The sequence below is a fragment of the Silene latifolia genome, chromosome 9 (assembly GCF_048544455.1).
Source record: "Silene latifolia isolate original U9 population chromosome 9, ASM4854445v1, whole genome shotgun sequence".
Lineage (NCBI taxonomy): Eukaryota > Viridiplantae > Streptophyta > Magnoliopsida > Caryophyllales > Caryophyllaceae > Silene > Silene latifolia.
The window spans coordinates 36609901-36632447 of NC_133534.1; the positions used below are offsets into that span (position 1 = coordinate 36609901).

The window sequence follows — 22547 nt, forward strand, 5'->3', positions numbered from 1 at the left end:
CATTAATTCTCCAACGAACATTAACGATTTGCAATTCCGGCTTCACAGCCAGAACTGAGCCAAGGAACAGACGCCGTAACTGCTGCGCCTCTTCCAAGGGACGCAGCTCTGCTGCGCCTCTTCCTGGTTGATTTCTGTCTGTGAACTCCCGTGTTGCCTTGACCTAGTTTATTAATTACGTATTTAATTAACTATTATTCGTATTATCACCCTAATTTCTGTTCGCTTATTTATTTATTCTTTCTCAAATTATCCGTTTTAGATGTATTTTCGACATAAATCATTTAACCCATTGTAATTTTCTTTATTGTATTTTTATTGTATTTCTTCATCGTGTTATTGCTTGTATGCTTTCACATGTAATTAACATTAAATCCCAACTCGACCCAATTGCATGTTAAATTACGTGTTCACCGACTTAGTATTAATTCTCACATGCTAGGATCAAAGTAATGGATGTTGCATTGCATGCATATAAATTGACAATATATCGAGTATAGACAATTTCCCTAATCATTAGTAGAGGCCGCTATCGAGGCGGGCGGGATTAGGTGTTCGATCAAAAAAGCTTCCTAATACGTACCCTCACCCCTTACTCCAGATCTTTGTAAACATCCGTGTTCATTGGCATCCACTAGAGTCATTCTAGACATAGAATGCTAAGGGTAACGAGTTCTTGGTGTTCATGTCACTACTTTGTGTCTTGACATGGCACGAGGTATTCGAACGGTTTCCAATTTTCCACAATAAATTGGTGGCGACTCCTCAAATGCAAACGCTTGTTCTTCCCAAGCGCCCCCGTGGGCCCGCGTCCACAGAAGGAATTTGACTTGACTTGTCGACAAACCCAACATTGAACAAAATTTCTCCTTGTAGCACAACCGAGTCGGAGGAAGCACTGGAACACAACTCGGCCATCCACTTATGGCTCCAACTTCTTCGGCAAGAGGACAAATTTCACCTTTCGGGAAAACGAAAACATGATGTTTCGAATCCCAAAACCGAGAACATGCTTCGAGAAATGAGGGTTGCACCTTAACTTGACGGAGCACCAACAATTGACCAACTCCCATGCAAATGAGTTGATATTTTTCGGGAGGCGACAAATCTCGGCACCATTGTCGCAACGCATTCTCAAAGGCATCCATGAAATATTTTTGTGGAAGAAGAAGAAGTTTTGTAGAGTTGTTTTTGTGTTTCGGATGATGAAACAATGAAGCACAAACATCACTATTTATACAAAAACAATCTGCGTGTTTTTCAGAAAAAAAAAAAAAAAAAGGAGAGCTGGCTCCCATCGCCAGGCCGCTTGCGCCTATTTAGGCCCTCTCCCAGGATTCCTGCTTTGACTTGTCTCTTTCAAGTTGTGTTTTCTCCTGACATCTCAAACCTCCCGCCAGAACGCTCGCGCCTCTTCGGGACGGTCCAAGACATTTTGTGTTTCCTCACACTCACATTTCATTGCTTTCGCGTTTTACGAAATCCGACACGGTTTCCATGACGCAGCTTTAAACATACGGATTTTTCTTTCTTTTTTTTAAAGGGGGAAGGACTAGTCGCCCTGATCCGCGACGGATCGTTTCCACGTCAATCAAAATTCCGAAAATTTTTCGCTTTTTCGCAATTTTCCCAGCAAAATAAAAATCGAAAATTGATAACACGACATCAGTTTTCCTCAAAAATTCAAGAACTCACAAATTCAAGTCTTGATCTCACAAAAAAAATCAAATCAAATACACTCGTAAAAATCTTTTCTAAAAATTCATCCCTGACGGTTTGAGTTTGAATTTTTCGAGTCACAAATCAATAATTCTGATGCAATTTAATTCACGACACGAGTTAATTGCTCAAATTTTCAAATTAATTCCTTTTGAAGTCCAAACGTGACGACTTGTCGCGAAAATTTTCAAAATTCATTTCAAATTCCAAAATTTCAATTTTAACTTCGTGTCTTCGCAGTTAAATTTTGTTTTCGATCAAATGCTTTTACGTGTTTACGTTTATGTATACGTGCTACCTGTTGCCTGTTTTTCTACACTAACGATGCAGGAACTAGTGCAAAGCAGAAGGGGAAATAACAGCCGACAGCGCTTCTCCGAAACACAACACAAAAAAGCTAAAAAATAACAAAATGAACCATAATCCAAAAAAGCATATATACAAATCGCCTCACGCAAAATACATCGACACACGTTTGATACAAACGACTGACCATACAAACAGGATCCAGTTCAAACATTTATCATACAGACACTGGCCTAAGACAACAAACTGGGGGCTATCCGCCACCTACCGAACTAAGCACTCCCTATCCCTTCAATCGGAAAAGAAAAGGAGCAACACGGGGAACAGAGGAGCAACAGCAGAAGCAGAGGTGATTACCATGACGATAACACCGCGCTCCTCCTCCATAACAAAAAGAAAAATGATGCGTGGCATATTTTGGACAACGCGACAACCGAGGATCGCAGCTCAGCGCGTCACCCCGACGTTGACCTCCAATCGTCAGAATTCAAGAATGAACGGGGATCACGACAACGGACGCCACCCCGATGTTGACCCCCAATCACTAGAACTCAACAACGATCAAAAGTGGCAACATGGGTAACACTCCCGTACTGAACCCCACTCATCGGACATCCGAACCTCTGCAGACAAAGACCAAGGATCGATACCCGATCATTGGCCGGCCAAAGGCCGCCAGGGAGAAACACAACCAAGCCTGTAACAAAAAATAGTCGTCTCTCCTCCTCCGGGATCATCCTCCTCCTCCTCCTCCAAGGCCTCCACAACAGACCCCATAGGTCTCAAATGGTCCCTTGCAACCAAAGGCAAACAAAGAATGTCAGCCGAAATTTCAGCATTACGACGGCGTAAAATGGACAAATCCAAAAAAATCCGAAAAAAAAACCTGCAAAGCAGAACAAGGGCAATCCCGCCCAAACCCAACCAGACAAAAATAATTCACAAAAAACAACAAAACAATTTACAAACAAAAACGCACAAAAAAAACGACTCGCCCTTCTTTTCAAGCAAAAGACGAGTCAAAACTACCACAATAAAAAGAACGGCATCCAAGACCCATACAAGGTCCGCCAACAAACCAAAATACATTCCCAATACAATGGGGTATTTTTCTACAGCTCAAAAAGGCAATTTCTACGCTAATTTGAGCACAAACCAGTCAAAATTTCAAAATACGACCACAAAAGGCAACGTAAATTTTATCATGCCTCAAAGCGACCTAAACTACTAGTAAGGTCTATTTCAAGGCAAACTAACCCAATTTAAGCCCAAATAGGCGCTTATTCTGTCAGACATAAGACCGTCACAAAAGGCAAAAATTCCAATACCCAACAAAGGTCCACAATGGCAAATACGGTCTTTCCCGACTACAATGCAACCTAGTGGCACCCATTACCCAAGCAAATAAACTTGGCATTATGAGATGAGACGGTTTCTCCACCTCACTCACGTTTTTCGAGCATAGGGAGCGGGAACGAGGACCAAAATACAAACTAAAAGTACCCCTAAACTCCTAAACAGGTTTCTAACCTAATGCAATTGTTTAGGTCTTTTTTACCTAAGTCGATTTAGAGTCAATGTAGTCTATATTCGTTGGTTGATTGTATGATGATTTATATGTCAATAAGTAAACGGGAAATAAAGTGCGTAATGTAAATTGACACGTAAGATTTTGGTGACGCGGAAAACCCAATGTGGGAACAACCGCGGGAGGGACGGTACCCTGCCAAGTATTGCACTATATGAATTGGAGGATGATTACAATTGTGGTACGAAGCTAATCCTGCTGGCCCTAGGTGCCAGGCCTGCAAGATCGAGAATGAACGTGTATTATTTGCCGAGATGTGATCTTGAGTGTTGATGTACGAATGCGGGTGTTTTATGAATGTCCTTCTTGATTTCCTTCCTCTGCTATTTATAGGGTAAGAACCCTAGATATACTCTATCTCGAATATGGAAAGAGAATATTATTTCCATAAGGACTTCTTTCCTAATCCGGATTCCCTTGCCAATTCTCCCCGATCTCCCTAACTTCTCCCTAACTTCTCCCTGACACTCCTTTCCTTAACACGGGCGCCTACTGTGATGGGCTCTTGATCCTTCTTAAGCCCGTTCCCCCTTCTCCTGACTGCGGGCTTCCATCCTCCTCACCTCTTCTCTATAATCTTTATTTCACCAAGTGGGCTTTCTTTATGACGCTATTTTTAGCCCAAACAGTTTGCCCTAAATTTCTTGCGAAGTACGCCTTCAAGTATCGAGCAAGGAATTTACGTAACCAAATATTTAAAACCTTACGCCGTCCTTTTACTCCTTCCCATGCAAGCCGCCTTTCTCCTCTTTCTCTGTACCCAACTCCCTCTCTCCTCTTTATAACCCCAACGTCTCTCTTACACTCTCATTAATCACTCCAAATCATTTAAAAAAACTCTCATCTTAAACCCTCAATCTTCTTCCCTTTAATCTTCATCAGCTTCACTGTTCCCTCTCCCGTCTTCATCATCAGGTAATCCATCTTCTTTCTTCCTTTTAGTCTTCATTTTCTCTCTTCATTATGGGCAAAACTCGACAGTCTTCGTCAACCTCGACGCCCTCCGACCGTAATCTCGACCCTACTTTCCCTTCTCGGGGACTTTTCAAACACCCACACGATTGTGACTCCACCCTAACTCCGGCCGACATTCCGACGATCAAGAACTTGTTTGGTCTTGGTGATGGGGTTGAGATCGCTGTCCCTGAACTGGGACAAAAAGCTGTCGCCCTCCGTTCGGGGTGGGTTTGCTTCTACTTGTACCCGTTTAGATATGGCCTTCGTTTTCCTTTCCCTAAACTCGTCAAAGATTTCATTTTTACCAACAATTTCGCCATGGCACAAATCTCTGCCGCCATTTGGAGAGTTCTTCTCTACTCTCTGGCCGCTGGTCAGAATACTGGCAAAGCTGTCACTCTGGGCGATATGGCCTATATGTACAACATCAGGTCCCTGGGCAGGGGTCAATTCTCCTTCCGGGGCCGTGGAGAGGCTCCCTTCAAACATGTGTCAAAATCTCGCGATGAGAAATGGTTCAAAGACTTCTTCTATGTGAGGAAGGACTCCATCCAGCCTCCTGCCGATTATATTTTCGAGAAATGGGTTCTGACTTCGAGTAAGTAGCTTTCCTGCTACCTGAATTATTTTATCTCGCTGCTTACTAGCTTACTTCATCGTCTTCGTGCAGGCCCCTGTGACCTTACCCGTATTGGTGCCAAGATCCCTGCCTGCAGCAAGCTGTTCTGCATTTCTGAATCTGAGAGAAAGTTTCCAGACCTGCTTCCTGGTTTTTCGCCTGCTTCCTCCTCCAATCCTCCTCAATCAGCCCACAGTATGTCTTCTGGTAAGGTTTTTGTGACCACTTTCGTTTGCGTGCCGTTTCTGCTGATGTTTTAAGCATTCTGCCGTCTGAGACTGTGTATGCTTGCAGGTTCAAAAGTCGATCAACTGGAACTCATCCTCCAAAGTGCTAAAAGAAAGAGACCTTCTACCAGCCCTAATGTGGCCTCTGCCTCCAAGAGGAGTGCTCCTGCTGCCTCTTTTCAGACTCCTCCTGCAGTTTCTAGTTCTGCTGCTCGCGTGCCCCTGGAGGTCGATCTGCTGTCTCGACATCCGCCTACTCCTCCTGCCAGTCCCCGTGCTTCTACTAGCGGAGGCATCATTGCTCATTTTCCAGAAGGCTTTGGGAATGTGGACAAGGTGCCCTACTGGCCGGAGATTGATCAGCTGCTCTTTCCTCCTGTTAAGGAAACGTTTTCGGAGTTCTCCCCAGAGGAGATGGCTGAAAATGACGTGCACAACGCTTTCATGGTGAATATTCTTCATTTTCTACCTGTCTGTCTGTCTGTTTCTTGCTTAAATTCTGCCTCCCAACTCTTTTGCTGACTTCTGATTATTTATGCCCCAGACTCTTCAGTCTGCACTCTACAACAGGAAGATGATCAACATAGTGCAGACCACCAGTCGTGCTACCAGCGCCAAGAACCAGGAGCTGAAGGAAACTGTTGCAGATCTGGCACAGCAGCGGGTTGATCTGAAGGAGCGTGTGGTGGAGCTGAAGATTGAGCTTGCTGTCACCAAGAAGAAGTTGAAGGAGGGAGCTTGATGCGACCATAATTGGCGCATATTTAGCCCCCGAATTACCATTGTTTCCATGCTTTTTAGTGCCTATTTGGGTCATTTCTTATCTTTAGTTCTTTGTTTTGCATATTCTTTGAGATTTTGATCCCTTGGTAGGAAAGGAGTAAGAATCTTGCATTTTCATGGCAAAACAAGGCTAAATTGATCATATTCAATGACCAAGCATCAAGGAGAGACAAGACTAGAAGGCCTTTGTACATAGCATAGTAGAAGAGCATTGTTGAGAAAAGGATCCTTGAGTCCCAAGGAAATCCCCAAGGAATTCATGAAGAAAAGGGAAGAAAAAGAAGAAGGAAAGCTATTTGAACTACAATCCGAACGGATTGTAGAGAATCCGCCCGTCCTCGCCAGTCCGAGCGTCCTCACCAGGAATCCGCTCGGATTCCCCATGCCCAATCCGAGCGTCTTGTTCCTTGATCCGCTCGGATCGTCCATCCGCATCCGGCCGTCCCGACTCCCAGCCACACGGATCGCAGCACAGCACAGTTTCGTTCTTCAAGCTACGAAATGGAGAAGCCCTTCTCTCGGATAATCCCGGAGGCTTCTTGCTCAACTTAAAAAGTGTAATTACTAGTTTAGCCCTTAGTTAACCCTAATGCATCCTCCCTAATTTTCACTATAAATACCCCATTAGTCTAATTAGAGGAGCATGTTCTTCTTATCAAAAATTAGAGTAGTTAATATCAATCAAATCTCTCTTCAATATTGTAATCAAATATCAATCAAGTTTTAATCCAAGTTTTAGTTCTTCAATCTCTCTCTTGTTCTTACTTTATTTTGGGTAATTAGAAGATTATTGGGTTTATTGGGAGATTGACAACCTTCCATCAATCATCAAGTTCTTCTATTATTCTTTGCATTATTATTTTGGAATCATTAGTAGGTATAATCTCTTAATCCCTTTTTAATTATTGCTAATTACTTTCATTTATTCATCATGTTTCATTATGTTAGTATGATTGACAACCTTTCTAGCATGATCAATATGATAATGAGTGAGTAGTCTCTTAGCTAGGGTTTAATGGGTGATTAGGGGAAACCAACATGGGGAATGATTCATGCTTAAATTAATATGCTTTCATATCTTATTTGCTTGCTTGTTTTGATCTTAATACATGCACATGTTATATTTGATGAAATGCTAAGCCTATGAATCCTTGCATTTACTATCATCTTCTATCCTTTCAACTTGACTTGTAAGACATAACCCAACTCGAGTCTTGTTAGATCATGCATGTGTTAAGTAGGGAAGATTAAGTCGACTTGTAGGTGTTGTACAATCCAAGAGATTCGGCTCCGGAACCCAAACTTTCCTAGGATTGTAAGATATAACCCAACTCAATCCATCACAACAATAATTGCTTGCTTATAATTTGAGAACATGTTTGTATGATCATATCCCATGATTCCCCTATGAACCCATGACACCCTAGTGTTTTTAATCAATTGTTTACACCCTTATTTCATCTACCTTGTTAGTTTATTTTCATTGCTATTTTAGTTTAGTGACCTTCTACATCAACCCAATTTGTGACACCCCTAGACACCACTAGTTACAATAGAATCTTCATTTCAATACCCGTCCCTTGGGATCCGACCTTTACTTGCCTCTTTACTAATTGTAGAGTTGTTTGTGAAGTATAAATTGTGTTTTGTATCGACCATTGACCAACGACCACATATGCTTAATTGTGAACACCAAATGGTTTCGATCAAAAATGGCGCCGATTCTTGGGGACGGTGTTTAATTGATTTAAGATTTCTTTTATTGTTTTTAGTTGTGTCTTTTTCACCTTGGGAAGTAAAACTCCTCAAGGTTTGTTCTAATTGTTTTCTAGTTGTTTGATATTTTGCATGTCTAGAAGGTTACAAAGAGATTTGTTACCTTTTGACCGTGAAATCGAAAGAACCTTGACGAATAATAGGAGACTTGTTAGGAGGAATTTGGGAGGTGTTGGTGAAGTTGTTCAACCCACTAGTGAGTTTGTCAATCCTTTCGCAATAGAAGGAGAAGAGAACCCATTAAACAATACCACACAAAATCCACCTACAATGCCTAAATTCTCGTCACACTCTATACCCACCGAGGAGGATTTACCAAATGGTACTCCTACCCCACAACATCTTACCGGAAACTTTATTGCCAAGTCCGCCTTCATCCAACTAGTTGAGAGGAGCCAATTCGGGGGAATGCCTAGTGAGGACCCTCATTCTCATATGGAAACATTTTGTGATTATTGTGAAGCTATCTCTCAAACGGGCGTGACTCAAGACCAAATAAGATGGGTCTTATTTCCTTTTTCGTTAATCGGCACAGCAAAGCAATGGTTGAAGGGCCTTGATAAGGCCACCCTTGGAATAGATTCTTGGAAGAAGCTAGCTCTAGCTTTCTACAAAAATTCTACCCACCGGAGAAGACCAACATGCTAAGAGCTCAAATTACGGGTTTTAAGCAAAGGGATGAAGAATCTTTGTACGAAGCTTGGGAGCGGTTCAAGGGTATTTGTCGCTCATGTCCTCACCATGGACTTAGCGAATGGTTTTTAGTGCAACAATTTTGGAATGGTTTATATGAAGATTCAAGGAACATTCTCAATATGGGATCAAATGGAATGTTCACCGAAGTTGATGACAATCAAACATGGAACAAGATTGAGGAAATGGCGGTCCATAATTCGCAATATAGTAGGCCTCGCAAGGCTACTAGAGGAGGAAAGTATGAAGTGGACACCGTTACTCAATTGGGTGCTCAACTTAGTGCTCACATTGACACAATCAACTTGAAGTTTGAACAAGCTATGGCTAGACTTGAGGAAAGCTCAAAATCATCAAAGCATCATGTCAATGCCATGACGGCATCCTCATCAATCCCAAGCGGGATATGTGAGAATTGTGGAACCTTGGGTCATGACTCAAGTGAATGTAGGGGAACAACCGAGCAAGTCAATGCTTTCCAAGCTTACAAAAGTGGTACCCCTTATTCAAATTTTTACAATGAAAACACCAAGTTCCATCCAAATCTCTCATACAAAAGCCAAAATGTCCAAAACCCTCAAACAACATACACTCCACCACCCATGAGAAATCAAAATCAAAGACCCTTTTTCAATCAAAACCAAGGCTACCAAAATCAAAATCCATACAATCACCACAATGACCAAAGTTTTGATGTCCAAAAAGCGGTCCTTCAAATGCAAAAAAATCAACAAGAATTTTTCACCCAAATGCAAAAAGATAGCCAAGCAAAAGACACCACCATCAACAACATTCTAGCTCACACCAAGATGTTGGAAACACAATTGACCCAACTAGCATCTTCAAACTCACAAAGACAAAAGGGGCAATTACCACCTCAAGGTAATCCCCTAGACATGAAACGGTTAGTGCCATTCACTTGAGAAGTGGTACAAGATATGAAGCAACGAAGAAGCAAGTTGAGGATGAAGTTGTGAGAGCTAGTGAGAATGAAGTTGTGGTGCAAGGTCCCAAGGAAGGGGAATCATCAAAAGAAGAAAGTTCAAAGAAAAATGAAGACAAAGCCAAAGAAAAGGAGCCCATTGTGATTAGACTTCCTTTTCCAAGTCGTCAAGCCAAGCCTAAATTTGATGATCAACTTGGAAAGTTCATGGAAATTGTGAAGAACTTAGAAGTCTCAATTCCTTTCACGGAATTAATCAATCACGTCCCGGCCTATGCAAAGTACATGAAAGATATCCTCACAAAGAAGAAGTCAATCCGGAAACTTGAGACTATCGCCTTCACTAAGGTGAGTAGTGCAATTCTTCAAGGGAGTTCACCTCCAAAGTTAAAGGATCCGGGAAGCTTCTCAATACCGTGTACCATTGGCGACACAACGATCAACAAAGCCTTATGTGATCTAGGGGCTAGTGTGAGTGTCATGCCGTACTCGGTAAGTAAAAGGTTGGGAATGGGAGAGCTTAAATGTACCAATATCACTCTTCAAATGGCCGATAGATCGACGAAGACACCGCTAGGGATATGGGAAGGTGTCCCCGTGCGAATTGGGAAGTTTTTCATCCCGGTGGACTTTGTCATAGTTGATATGGAGGAAGATTCCAACATTCCAATCATCTTAGGAAGACCTTTCCTACACACCGCGGGTGCGGTGATTGATGTGAAACATGGAGAGCTCACTCTAGAAGTGGGAGATGAAAGCATAACTTTTAATCTTGACAAGACCATGAGAGCTCCTCGTTTGCATGAGCCATGTTTCATGATTGATCATTATAGCCGAAAAGATGAAAAGAAGAAATCGGAACTCCAATGGAGGAAGAAAGTTGAAGATGCTCCATTCAAAGAGCAAGTGAATTGTGAAAAGGAGAGCTTGCAAAGCTCATCAAAATCAACCAAGGAAGAAGATGATGGCCTCATTGGCCAAGAGAAGAAATTGGGAGAGTTGTCTCCATCCAAGCAAGAGATTTTCAATGATCAACTCAATGAAGTTTGTGGTCTTTGGGACGATGAATTTGAAGGGATCTTTAATCCCTACATTGGGCATGCCATCGATCATGATCAACAACAAGGGCCACGGTCTATTGAGGACCTCTACCACAACAATGAACAAGCTTTTAATTATTTCTTCGAGGTGTTGAGCAACATCAACAACACCTTGAACATGCCTCCTTGACATCTCATCAAGAATGAGAGTTTGGTGGAGTCCTCCCTAAACCACCACTTGTAAATATTTCTAACTCCCTAACTTACATTCAATTTTTGTATTGCATTTTTTGTCATTTTTGGATTTATTTACTTTGATCAAAATAATTGTCATGAAAAGAGAGAAGTGAGGGAGGGACTAATGATTTTAATTGATGTGTAGTGCTTTACCTTAGTGTGGGGATGGCAATTGCCTAGGCTATTCATGCCTTAGTAGTGCCCCCACAATGAAGAACACAAGATTTGAAAGAAAGAAAGAAAGAATGATAAGGGAATGCGTTGGTGCACGGATGGGAATCGAATCCGTGTACACAAGGACCAATCCGAGCGGATTCCGAGAATCCGCCCGTCTGCGAGAGGATCCGAGCGTCCTGTCGAGAAGACGCCGTCTTGGGCTGAGCTGAAATCGCAAATTCTTGATCGTTGAAGAATCCGAGCGGATTTACGGAAAGACGCCCGTCTCACGTAATCCGTCCGTCTTGTGGACAATCCGCCCGTCTTGCGGTGAAGAAAAACAAAGAAAAATCTCGGACAAGAATCCGTCCGTCCCGCACGAAATCCGCCCGTCTCATCTCAGAAGAATCCGAGCGGATTCCCCAGAATCCGCCCGTCTCTAGGCGGGATTTTTGAAAATTTGAAGCTGAAGAATCCGAGCGGATTGCGCCTAATCCGCACGGATTATCCCTGCGTCCTAATATTGTCGAGTTCTTTAAATACCCACCCCACCTTCATTCATTCATTCATTCAGTCATAAACACTACCCATAACATCAAAACCCTCATCCTCTCCATCTCAAAAACAAAAACCCTCAACAAAACTCACCAAAATCAAATCAAACCATCTTTCAAATAACAAATCAATCACTCCATCTTCATTAACAATCAAAACCAAGCACAAAATCTTCACCTTTGAATTGATTTTTGTTCTCATAAAGGCAAAGCCTTTTACCTTCAAAATCGATTTGGGCATTCTACAAATTGAAGATTTTTGATCTTTTTCTTGGTTAGCTCATCAAATGGCAAGAACAAAGGGAGCAACAAAAGCAAAAGCAAAGGCACCAAAGACTACAACTCTCTCTCAAAGGCAAAAAGCTCTACAAATGAAGAAGGCTTTGGCAATGGTGGTATCAACACCAAGCTTGGAAGTGCAACCACCTCAACAAATTTCTATGGAAGCATCACCCTCTACTCCGGTAATTAATCAACTCTTGCATTACCCGGAGGTAACATTCATTTCCGATTCCCATAGAAACACATTTGTCAAGTTTGCTATGAAACAAATTCAATCCACCAAATTCATATGCCAAGATGCTTTAGAGAAGTTGGGTGTTCTTGAACAAACAAGAGTCTTTTTCAATGCCATGGGTTTAAAGAAATTGTTGGAAATGATGAGGAATTTGATGATAACATTGAGGAAGAAGCAAGTGGAGATAAAGAAAGAGATGGTGAAGATGGTGAAGATAATGATGAAGAAGATAGTGATGAGGAAAGCAAAGAAGAAAGTGCCAAGGAAAGTGGCAATGTGACCACTTCTCATGAGGGAAGTGATGGTGATAGTAGCATGATGGAAGACTAGCCTTGGAGATTCCTACTCTCCCACGGTTTGTCTATATCTCTTTGTATTTTATTTCATTTTGATCATTGTTGGTTTAGTCCTAGCAACATCAAAGGACTCACACCTCGGTTCCTTTGAGGTGTTCTTTATTGTTCCCACTTTTGTAAAATCCAAAATGACAATCTAGTTTCATGCATAGCATAGCATGTGCATGAACTCCCCCATGCTTTGACATTAGCAATAGTGTCTTACTTGGTTTGGGGAAGTTAATGCATACGCAACGGGAGGTAATTTAAATTATCCTCTCCGTCATAACAAAAACCATGCATCATGTAGTATAGCTTAGTGTAGAATTGCATTTAGTATAGAAATCATGCATCATCTTTGCATAATTTCCATCATTTTGGCCATTGAGGACAATGCCCATATTAGTGTGGGGATGGGAATTCTAACACTTAACTTTTATTCAAAAATCATAAAAATTTGAAAAAATTGAAAAAACCAAAAACAAGTTCATTTCCCTTGTATATATTGTCTTGTATATATTGTGTTTGTTTTATCCTTGTTCACTTTGATTGACTACGCCACATCCGAGACATGAGGATATTGAAGACCGCATGGTATGATCTTTCCAATCTCCTTTTTCCTCTTTATGTTAATGACTATGTGGCTTTATTTTGATTGATGCGGTAAAAACAATGTGAACTTAGGATTGCATTTAGTTTATATGTCATATTAGTTGGTAGAATCATATGCATTAGGATGTTTATATGCTAAGTTGCATCATGGCATGTAGTTGCATGTTAGAAAATTTTGCGAAACCATCTATTTGGGAAGCTTGACAAGTGTATATAGGCCCTAGTAGATGCTTTTTCTTCTTAAGACTTTGCTTGTTAGAATACTTGTAAAACACCCTAGGATGTGTCATGCTAGTATCCTTTGACCCATGGTTTAAGGCCGAGTCAAGAGTACCTTGTGGTGTGATAACTCCTTGGCTACCGTTTATTCCAAGGTGACCCTTGAAACCATGCATACATCCATCATCCATGTTCTACCACATTTTTGTCATCAAAGGGAATGGGCACAAAAAGAAATCAATTTGAGTTCAATGAAATGAAAAGTGAAAGAAAGTTTGCAAAAATGCATCAAATGAAAAGAGGAGCAAAAATAGAACTCCTAAAAGCTTCAAATACAAGGCACCCTCGTTACTAATTGGGGTGACTTTGAAAACGTTCAAAAAGAAATGCAAAAAAATTGTCAAGCATTGAAAAGCCAAAAATCAAAAAGAAATGGCAAAGAAAGTGTTCTCAAAAAGTCAAATGCCAAAGAAATTTGGGGGGAAAAACAAAAACAAAAGCAAACTCCCAAAGTGAAACTCAAATATCTATTGATCCCTTTATCCATCGTATCCATTTTTGTGCATGGTAGAGAGGGGACGACCCTTCTTCTTGTCTAGGCAAGAGGGGGAATTCCGCGATCCTCCAGTGTTTCTAACACCATAGGGAGTCTACTCTTGACAAAAGCATTTAACGATTGAGGACAAAGGTACCCTAGCTTGACACCTTTTGGAGGTGATTTATTGGTATCCTTCTAGGCTTAGTAGTTTGAACAAATTGCATCTATGAAGGATTGTGCACCCTTGAATTGCTTCCCTTGTAGATAATTTCCGCCACTTAGATGAGGAAAGTGGCTATTCTTTTTGTAGATGCATCCATTATGTGTTTTTGTGTGCTTAATGTTTGGATGTGTCGCCATTTTGGCAAGACCCACCTTGCCTTGCAAGAAGGCATCCTACCTCATGGTTGTCTTGTTGTGAGTTGAAGGGGCGGAGTGAGACCCGCTAATTGTCTCATATCGGCTATTATTATTAGGTTAGGTTAGTATTGGTCCTAGTCTTAGTCACCTCTTTACTCGGGACGAGCAAAGGTTCGGTTTGGGGATATTTGATGCGACCATAATTGGCGCATATTTAGCCCCCGAATTACCATTGTTTCCATGCTTTTTAGTGCCTATTTGGGTCATTTCTTATCTTTAGTTCTTTGTTTTGCATATTCTTTGAGATTTTGATCCCTTGGTAGGAAAGGAGTAAGAATCTTGCATTTTCATGGCAAAACAAGGCTAAATTGATCATATTCAATGACCAAGCATCAAGGAGAGACAAGACTAGAAGGCCTTTGTACATAGCATAGTAGAAGAGCATTGTTGAGAAAAGGATCCTTGAGTCCCAAGGAAATCCCCAAGGAATTCATGAAGAAAAGGGAAGAAAAAGAAGAAGGAAAGCATTGAACTACAATCCGAACGGATTGTAGAGAATCCGCCCGTCCTCGCCGATCGAGCGTCCTCACCAGAATCCGCTCGGATTCCCCATGCCCAGTCCGAGCGTCTTGTTCCTTGATCCGCTCGGATCGTCCATCCCAGATCCGGCCGTCCCGACTCCCGGCCCGCACGGATCGCGGCCAAGACAAAGACACGATTTCGTTCTTCAAGCTACGAAATGGAGAAGCCCTTCTCTCGGATAATCCTGGAGGCTCCTTGCTCAACTTAAAAGTGTAATTACTAGTTTAGCCCTTAGTTAACCCTAATGCATCCTCCATAATTTTCACTATAAATACCCCATTAGTCTAATTAGAGGAGCATGTTCTTCTTATCAAAAATTAGAGTAGTTAATATCAATCAAATCTCTCTTCAATATTGTAATCAAATATTAATCAAGTTTTAATCCAAGTTTTAGTTCTTCAATCTCTCTCTTGTTCTTACTTTATTTTGGGTAATTAGAAGATTATTGGGTTTATTGGGAGATTGACAACCTTCCATCAATCATCAAGTTCTTCTATTATTCTTTGCATTATTATTTTGGAATCATTAGTAGGTATAATCTCTTAATCCCTTTTTAATTATTGCTAATTACTTTCATTTATTCATCATGTTTCATTATGTTAGTATGATTGACAACCTTTCTAGCATGATCAATATGATAATGAGTGAGTAGTCTCTTAGCTAGGGTTTAATGGGTGATTAGGGAAACCAACATGGGGAATGATTCATGCTTAAATTAATATGCTTTCATATCTTATTTGCTTGCTTGTTTTGATCTTAATACATGCACATGTTATATTTGATGAAATGCTAAGCCTATGAATCCTTGCATTTACTATCATCTTCTATCCTTTCAACTTGACTTGTAAGACATAACCCAACTCGAGTCTTGTTAGATCATGCATGTGTTAAGTAGGGAAGATTAAGTCGACTTGTAGGTGTTGTACAATCCAAGAGATTCGGCTCCGGGACCCAAACTTTCCTAGGATTGTAAGATATAACCCAACTCAATCCATCACAACAATAATTGCTTGCTTATAATTTGAGAACATGTTTGTATGATCATATCCCATGATTCCCCTATGAACCCATGACACCCTAGTGTTTTTAATCAATTGTTTACACCCTTATTTCATCTACCTTGTTAGTTTATTTTCATTGCTATTTTAGTTTAGTGACCTTCTACATCAACCCAATTTGTGACACCCCTAGACACCACTAGTTACAATAGAATCTTCATTTCAATACCCGTCCCTTGGGATCCGACCTTTACTTGCCTCTTTACTAATTGTAGAGTTGTTTGTGAAGTATAAATTGTGTTTTGTATCGACCATTGACCAACGACCACATATGCTTAATTGTGAACACCAAATGGTTTCGATCAGAGCTGATCAGCTGGCTCGAACCCAGGCGGTGTGCAGCACTTTTTCTGACTCTCTGAAGCAGTCTGAGGAGAAGATCACTGATCTGATCTCCCTGGCCACCAATGTCGTTGCTTATGCCACCTGGCGGGGAAAGATCAGTGGGATGCGTGCTGCCCTCGAGGAGGCTCCCACCCAGCAGACCATAGAGGAAGAGGAGAAGCAGTTGGAGATGCTCTACCCCGCTCAACCTGATCTGAGCATGTTGATGTCTGAGGTTGGTGAGGTGAATTCTCCTGCGTTGGCTGAGCAGGTTGCTGGGGGTGATGCTGGAATATCCCAGGATGCTGCTGACGGAGCTCAGGGAGCTATGGCGGCTGAGGATATGACAGCTGGTGTAGTACCTGAAATGAGTGGTCAGCAGGCAGAGGAGGTACCAGAGGTGGAGGTCATTAATGTGACCGATAATTAAGTTTTTATATTTTGATAAGCTTTTTTTGGCAGTCTGGCCCAGAGGTGGCAGACTTTGTAAGTTTTTAAACTTGTTTTGTGTTTGCTTCGCCAGGGTGGCGGTTTGAACTTGGGGCCGTATTTTGGCCATATTTTGAGTGCCCCTTGTCAAAGTTTGGCAAGGTTTTTACATATCGTGTACTTGTTTGTTTATTCTCCCTGTTTTAGGAAGTTTATGCCGTGTCAGCCTGCTTGACTGATTTAGGCGAGTCCTGTTACCCTGAAAAGGCTAACGTTCGACTCGGCTAGGCGTCGTGTCGTCACCGATGGCTGATTTAGGCGTATGCCGCAATGTAAGGAGGAGTGGCCGTGTCAACCCAGGGGGCTGATTTAGACCAGCCTGGTCTGCTTGAAAAGACTGATGTCATAGGCCGTGCTATGGTGGAGAAATATTTCACAAATCTCCTGTAGTAGCCAGCAAGGCCTAAGAAACTCCGAATCTCAGCAAAATTCTTTGGTGATTCCCACTTGGTCACAGCCTCAATCTTACTAGGATCCACAGATACCCCCTCCTTAGATATCACATGGCCCAGAAAAGCCATCTCCTCCAGCCAGAACTCGCACTTAGATAGCTTGGCATAAAGTTAATTCTCTCTCAGAGTCTGCAAGACTATCCTCAAGTGCTCTTCGTGCTCTTCCTTAGTCTTAGACTAGACTAAGATGTCGTCGATGAAGACAACCACGAACCTGTCCAAGAACGGTGTAAAGATTCGGTTCATCAAATCCATGAAAGCTGCTGGTGCATTGGTCAACCCAAAAGGCATCACTACGTACTCAAAGTGACCATATCGAGATCGGAACGATGTCTTAGGAATATCCTCATCTGCTATCCTCAGCTGGTGATATCCTGACCTCAGATCAATCTTGGAAAACACACCTGCTCCACTTAGCTAATCAAACAAGTCATCAATCCTAGGCAAAGGATACTTGTTCTTCACTGTGACACGATTCAGCTCTCGGTAATCAATGCACAGTCTCATACTCCCATCTTTCTTCTTTACAAAAAGAACTAGGGCTCCCCACGGTGACACACTAGGCCTGATATAACCCTTGCTTAGCAACTCATGTATCTGCTTTTTCAACTCTGCTAACTCTTTAGGTGCCATATGGTAAAGTGCTTTGGATATCGGACATGTTCCCGGTTTAAGCTCCACGCTGAAATCAACATCCCTCTTGGGAGGCAAACTCGCTATCTCCTCAGGAAAGACATCTTCGAACTCTCTCACCACAGATATCTCAGAAAATGTCGGCGGCTCTACTCGGTGATCCCTCACATGGCAGAGAATCAAGGGCACTTCTTCCTCAAACATGACTTTAAAGTCATCACAGCTATGAACTTACAGTTAGGTTTTACCACAAACCCTATATAAGACACCCAAACACCCTTATGACCCTTTAAAGACACTCTCTTCTACCGACAATCTATCCTGGCATCATACTTACCCAGCCAATCCATCCCGACAATCACTTCAAACCCATCCATAGGAAACTCTAACAGATCTATCGGTAAGTCTACTCCTCCAACCACCATGGACACACCCTTATACAACTTGAGACACGACACCGACTCCCCTGAAGGTATGAACACATCATATTTTACAACCTCAAACTTACCCAAACCCATAGACATGGCATGCCCTCAGACACAAAAGAGTGTGTAGCCCCTGAATTAAACAAAATAAAGGATGGTACATTATGAACAAGAAAGGTACCGGTAACTACATGAGCATCATCATGTGCTTCCTGTTTGTCCATCATGAAAAGCTTCCCACTGTTTTTCTGTCCTCCTCCACTATTTCGAATCAAGCATTAGAGGTACTTGGCTTGGCTGCTGAATCCTGGGTGGTGCTGTTGTTCTGACGTTGATATGACCCACCACCACTGCGGTTATAACTGCCCTAGTAGCCCTGTCCACCTCTGTTGCCCCATGATCCTCCCGGTCGGTTACTAGCAAAGCACTGAGTTGGCCCTGAGAGAAATTCCCTTACCGAGCTCCTGAACCAGTGTCGGGCCTGTAACTCGTGCATTCCCGTCTCCTGTGGCCTACACCACCACAGTTGAAGCATATAAGGTTAGAGTTGTCACTCACACTCTGACCTCTATTCTTTTCCCAGCCACGAGATCCCCCCGAGAAACCAGCTCCATCAGAAAAAGCCTTGGCATGGTTGAAGTTCCCTTTCTTGTTGGTCGACTGACTGTTGCTTCCACTGTCAGCCTTCCTCTTTTCAGCAGCAGTCCTCTCATCAATCTCTCTTGAGAGATCCACCATTCTCTCAGCTTGGCCCGCTCTCAAGTACACTTCCTTGAGGTCAGTAGCAACCCTAGCTGGCATACGACTCACTATCTTGGCAGATAAACCCCTCTCAAAACGGAGAGCTAAACCCCTCGGTCCTAGCTGCATGTCGTCAACATAACGAGATAGCTCCATAAACTTATGATAGTAGTCGGTGACTGTCATCTCCTCAGTTATGGTGAAGGAATCAAACTCGGATCTCATCTTGTGTCGGATATGCTCCGGCACAAATTGCTCTCTCATAACGCTCTTCAACCCAGACCATGGAATAGCTCCCAGACCTTCAGCCTGGTAAAAAGCTCTAGCATCCTCCTTGACATTTTGCCACCAAACTGCAGCTTCACCTCTCAGGTAGTACACTACCTGCTCAACGATCATGTCTTCGGGGCACTTAACCATTTCCATGAGAGCTTCAATCTCACGGTGCCACTTCTCGAGTAGCTTTGGTTCACCTACCCCTTCATATGTGGGAGGGTTGAAGCGAGCAATGATGATGCTTAGCTGAGTAGCATCCATCGACTTCTCATTACCCTTTCCCACATTTTTGAGAGCTTCAAGGAGAGCCTCTTGTTGCTCAATCATGTGAGCAACCTCATCAAGAGTCATCTCAGAAGCTTGGATCTGTGCGGGTTTTCTTTTGGGCTACATTTTGAGCTGATAAGAGATAAAGAAACGTAAGCACAAAAGCCTACGGCTCAAAATGTAACAATCTTCCGCCAAAGGAACACTCGGCCGAGTAAACTACAATACTCGGTCGAGTAACGACTACTCGGTTGAGTATCGTAGATACTCGGTCGAGTATTCGACTCTAGTAGCTAACGTCAAAAACCCAGAAACAACACTCGGTCGAGTAAAAACAATACTCCACCGAGTAGTCACTACTCGGTCGAGTACATCTATTTACTCGGTCGAGTCATCACATACAGTAAACATTGCTACCCACTGCCAAACAACACTCGGTCGAGTGCTTGGTTACTCGGCCGAGTATTCCCTACTTGGTCGAGTACCTGCCCTGCTCGGCCGAGCCATACCGTAGACGGGTTCAAAACAGTAAAAGTACCTTATCATGCTTTCTATTTCCCCCCAACAAACATGTATCAACAGGAACTGAATGCCACGTTATAAACATATAATCATACAAATCATGCACCAGCTAAATCCGATACACCAAAAGTTCACAAACCCGTCCCCTCAACTATTTCTCAAATCACCAAACTAAAAATTCCACGTATACGTTTCCAACCAACAATTATCATCAACAGTAGCCTTCACAAACATGCACATATAAGACACGACTCTCTCATCACACTTCCCATGTGACCGGCTCGAGTTAATGAGGGCCAAATTGCGACTCCGGGACGTCTCCCGAGTCTTTGCGGTAGCTCCAAACAACTCTCCCCGGGTTCATTTTATTTAGACTCCCTAAATTCATTAGATTCATTTGTTTAGGTTCCGGAATCTTCGGCTCTGATACCACTTTGTAACACCCCCTCATACCAAGGTGCCTTACCAGGACCACCCTACCATGAAAGTGTGTTACCATCTCGGTTACCCAAGGTTAGTACATATCAAAAGCGTCTGAACTGAGCACATTTATTAAATGCCATAAAGGTTAAAGTTTACATCAAACCAAAATCCAAAAACTGATTCAACAATACAAATCCAATGTCTGACAACTAATAAAATCAAAACTAAGACTCGAACGGTGATGCTATGACTGGTGATGACAACGCTCCCATGACTGCCCCAAGCTCACCACAAGCAATACCTGTCAAGCCTGCTCACCATCCCCGAATGGATCACCGAAGATTCCACAAACAACAACGGGGTCAGTATTACTGAAACAATATAAGACAAACAGACGAGATAACCAGCTGATCATCCTCCAACTCCAGTCTCCCAATCTCACACAGTAACCGACTACGCACCAAAGTGTGTAGTCCTGCCAGATTACCCATCGCAACAGGTAATCCTCGCCGCCAGTGGGTGACCGCAGCCGCTCTCACCTAGTCCAGCTCATCAACGAGCGACTAACAATCCCTGTCCCTTAATGTGCACATCCTCTCCGTGGCGGGTTCCACGGAGGGCGAACTTGTAATACTCCGTATTTATATGTCTTGGGGGTACTCTATCGAGTAGCCCTTACTCTGTCGAGTATGGGCAAGTTGCGGAATAAAATAGTTTCTGACCTGTTGGGTACTCGATCGAGTAGTGGGGCACTCGATCGAGTAAGGGGTACTCGATCGAGTACCTTGGGTACTCGATCGAGTGTCGGGTTTTACGGGGAGTTTTCTCGGGTTTTGTTAATTACGCGATTAAGGTATTTAAACATATTCGTAATTGTTTTAAATCACTTTTTACAAAACCTAAAACCTGTTTAAGAGAGAAAGCAACTAGTTCTTCTTCCTAATCGCGTTCTTGACAATTCCCGGAGTTCAGACGGTCAGTTCGTATCGTAGTTCGCGTCGTTGGATTCCTTGCGTCGAGGGTAAGCTTTTAATATGATTTATATTATGTTTTGTTAAGATTGATGAAACCCTAATTTAGGAATTGGGGGTTTTTATGAGTAGTATTTGAATGGTAGCATCTATGTGTTGTATGGTAGGAGGAGAATTCGTAGAGGAGCCGTTTTGATACAGCTGTAGATACCGTCTGCGTGTTGTGCTTTCCAGGTAGGATTTCCTACTCAGTATTAGTCCCATAATGGGATATTGGTGATGTGCTGTAGTTAGTTGTGTGATACGTTGATTGTGATTGTGATTGTGTTTGTGATTGGTTTCTATGGCTCTCGAGATGCGTTCTCGGCTGAGTGGGGTCACTTGCGGGAGTGATCTCACGCCCTAGTTTCGCCCTTCGTGGAACCCGCCACGGAAGGGGATGTGCACATTAATGGACAGGGTTATCGCTCGTACGATGAGCGGGGCTTAGGTGGGAACGGCTGCGGTCCCCCACTGGCAGGGCTGGTCCAGTGGACAGTCGGTGATTGAGATTGTTGGGATTGGTGTGGTTGTGTGTGTGTGTGACGGTTAAGCTGTCTGTTTATCTTATTGTGGATATATTGAATTGTGTGATTAGTACTGACCCCGTTAAATGTTTTAAAAACTGTGGTGATCCATTCGGGGGTGGTGAGCAGTTATTGAGCAGGTATGATATGACGCGTATGGGATAGCTGGGATGAGTCATCACGTGGCAGTTAGAAGGCTTCCGCTGTGTCAGACGGTGTCTTATAGCTTTGATAGTTTTAGCAGTAGACCGTCTGAGAATGTTATATTTTAGTTTATTAGTTTTGGTTTTGATCATGTAATCACTTAAACTATTTACTTTTAAATATGTTTCTTTATTGTCTTATGAATATCATTGCCTCGGGTAACCGAGATGGTGACATCCTTATACCTGAGTGGTCCTGGTAAGGCACTTGGAGTATGGGGGTGTTACAAATGGTATCAGAGAACATATGTAATGAAAGGTCGTTTGGAAATAGTGGTATATAGCGAACTTAATGGAGGCATGTCGCGACGTAGATTTGCGGATAGTGAGTGAGATTGGGAGATTTGGTTCATTAAGAGGTGAAACTAATGTGTGACTTCCTTGAGCAATTAATGGTATGAAATAAATTTGGATTCCTAGAGAGGTACAAAGGAGA

General features: G+C 42.5%; 1 non-coding gene across 1 annotated transcript; it reads right to left on the reverse strand.

Moving 5' to 3' along the window:
* Positions 1-8616: 8616 nt before the first annotated feature.
* LOC141602956 (small nucleolar RNA R71) lies at positions 8617-8723 on the reverse strand. The gene has a single exon (XR_012524858.1). It is a non-coding gene; the product is annotated as a small nucleolar RNA R71 (small nucleolar RNA).
* Positions 8724-22547: the final 13824 nt, after the last annotated feature.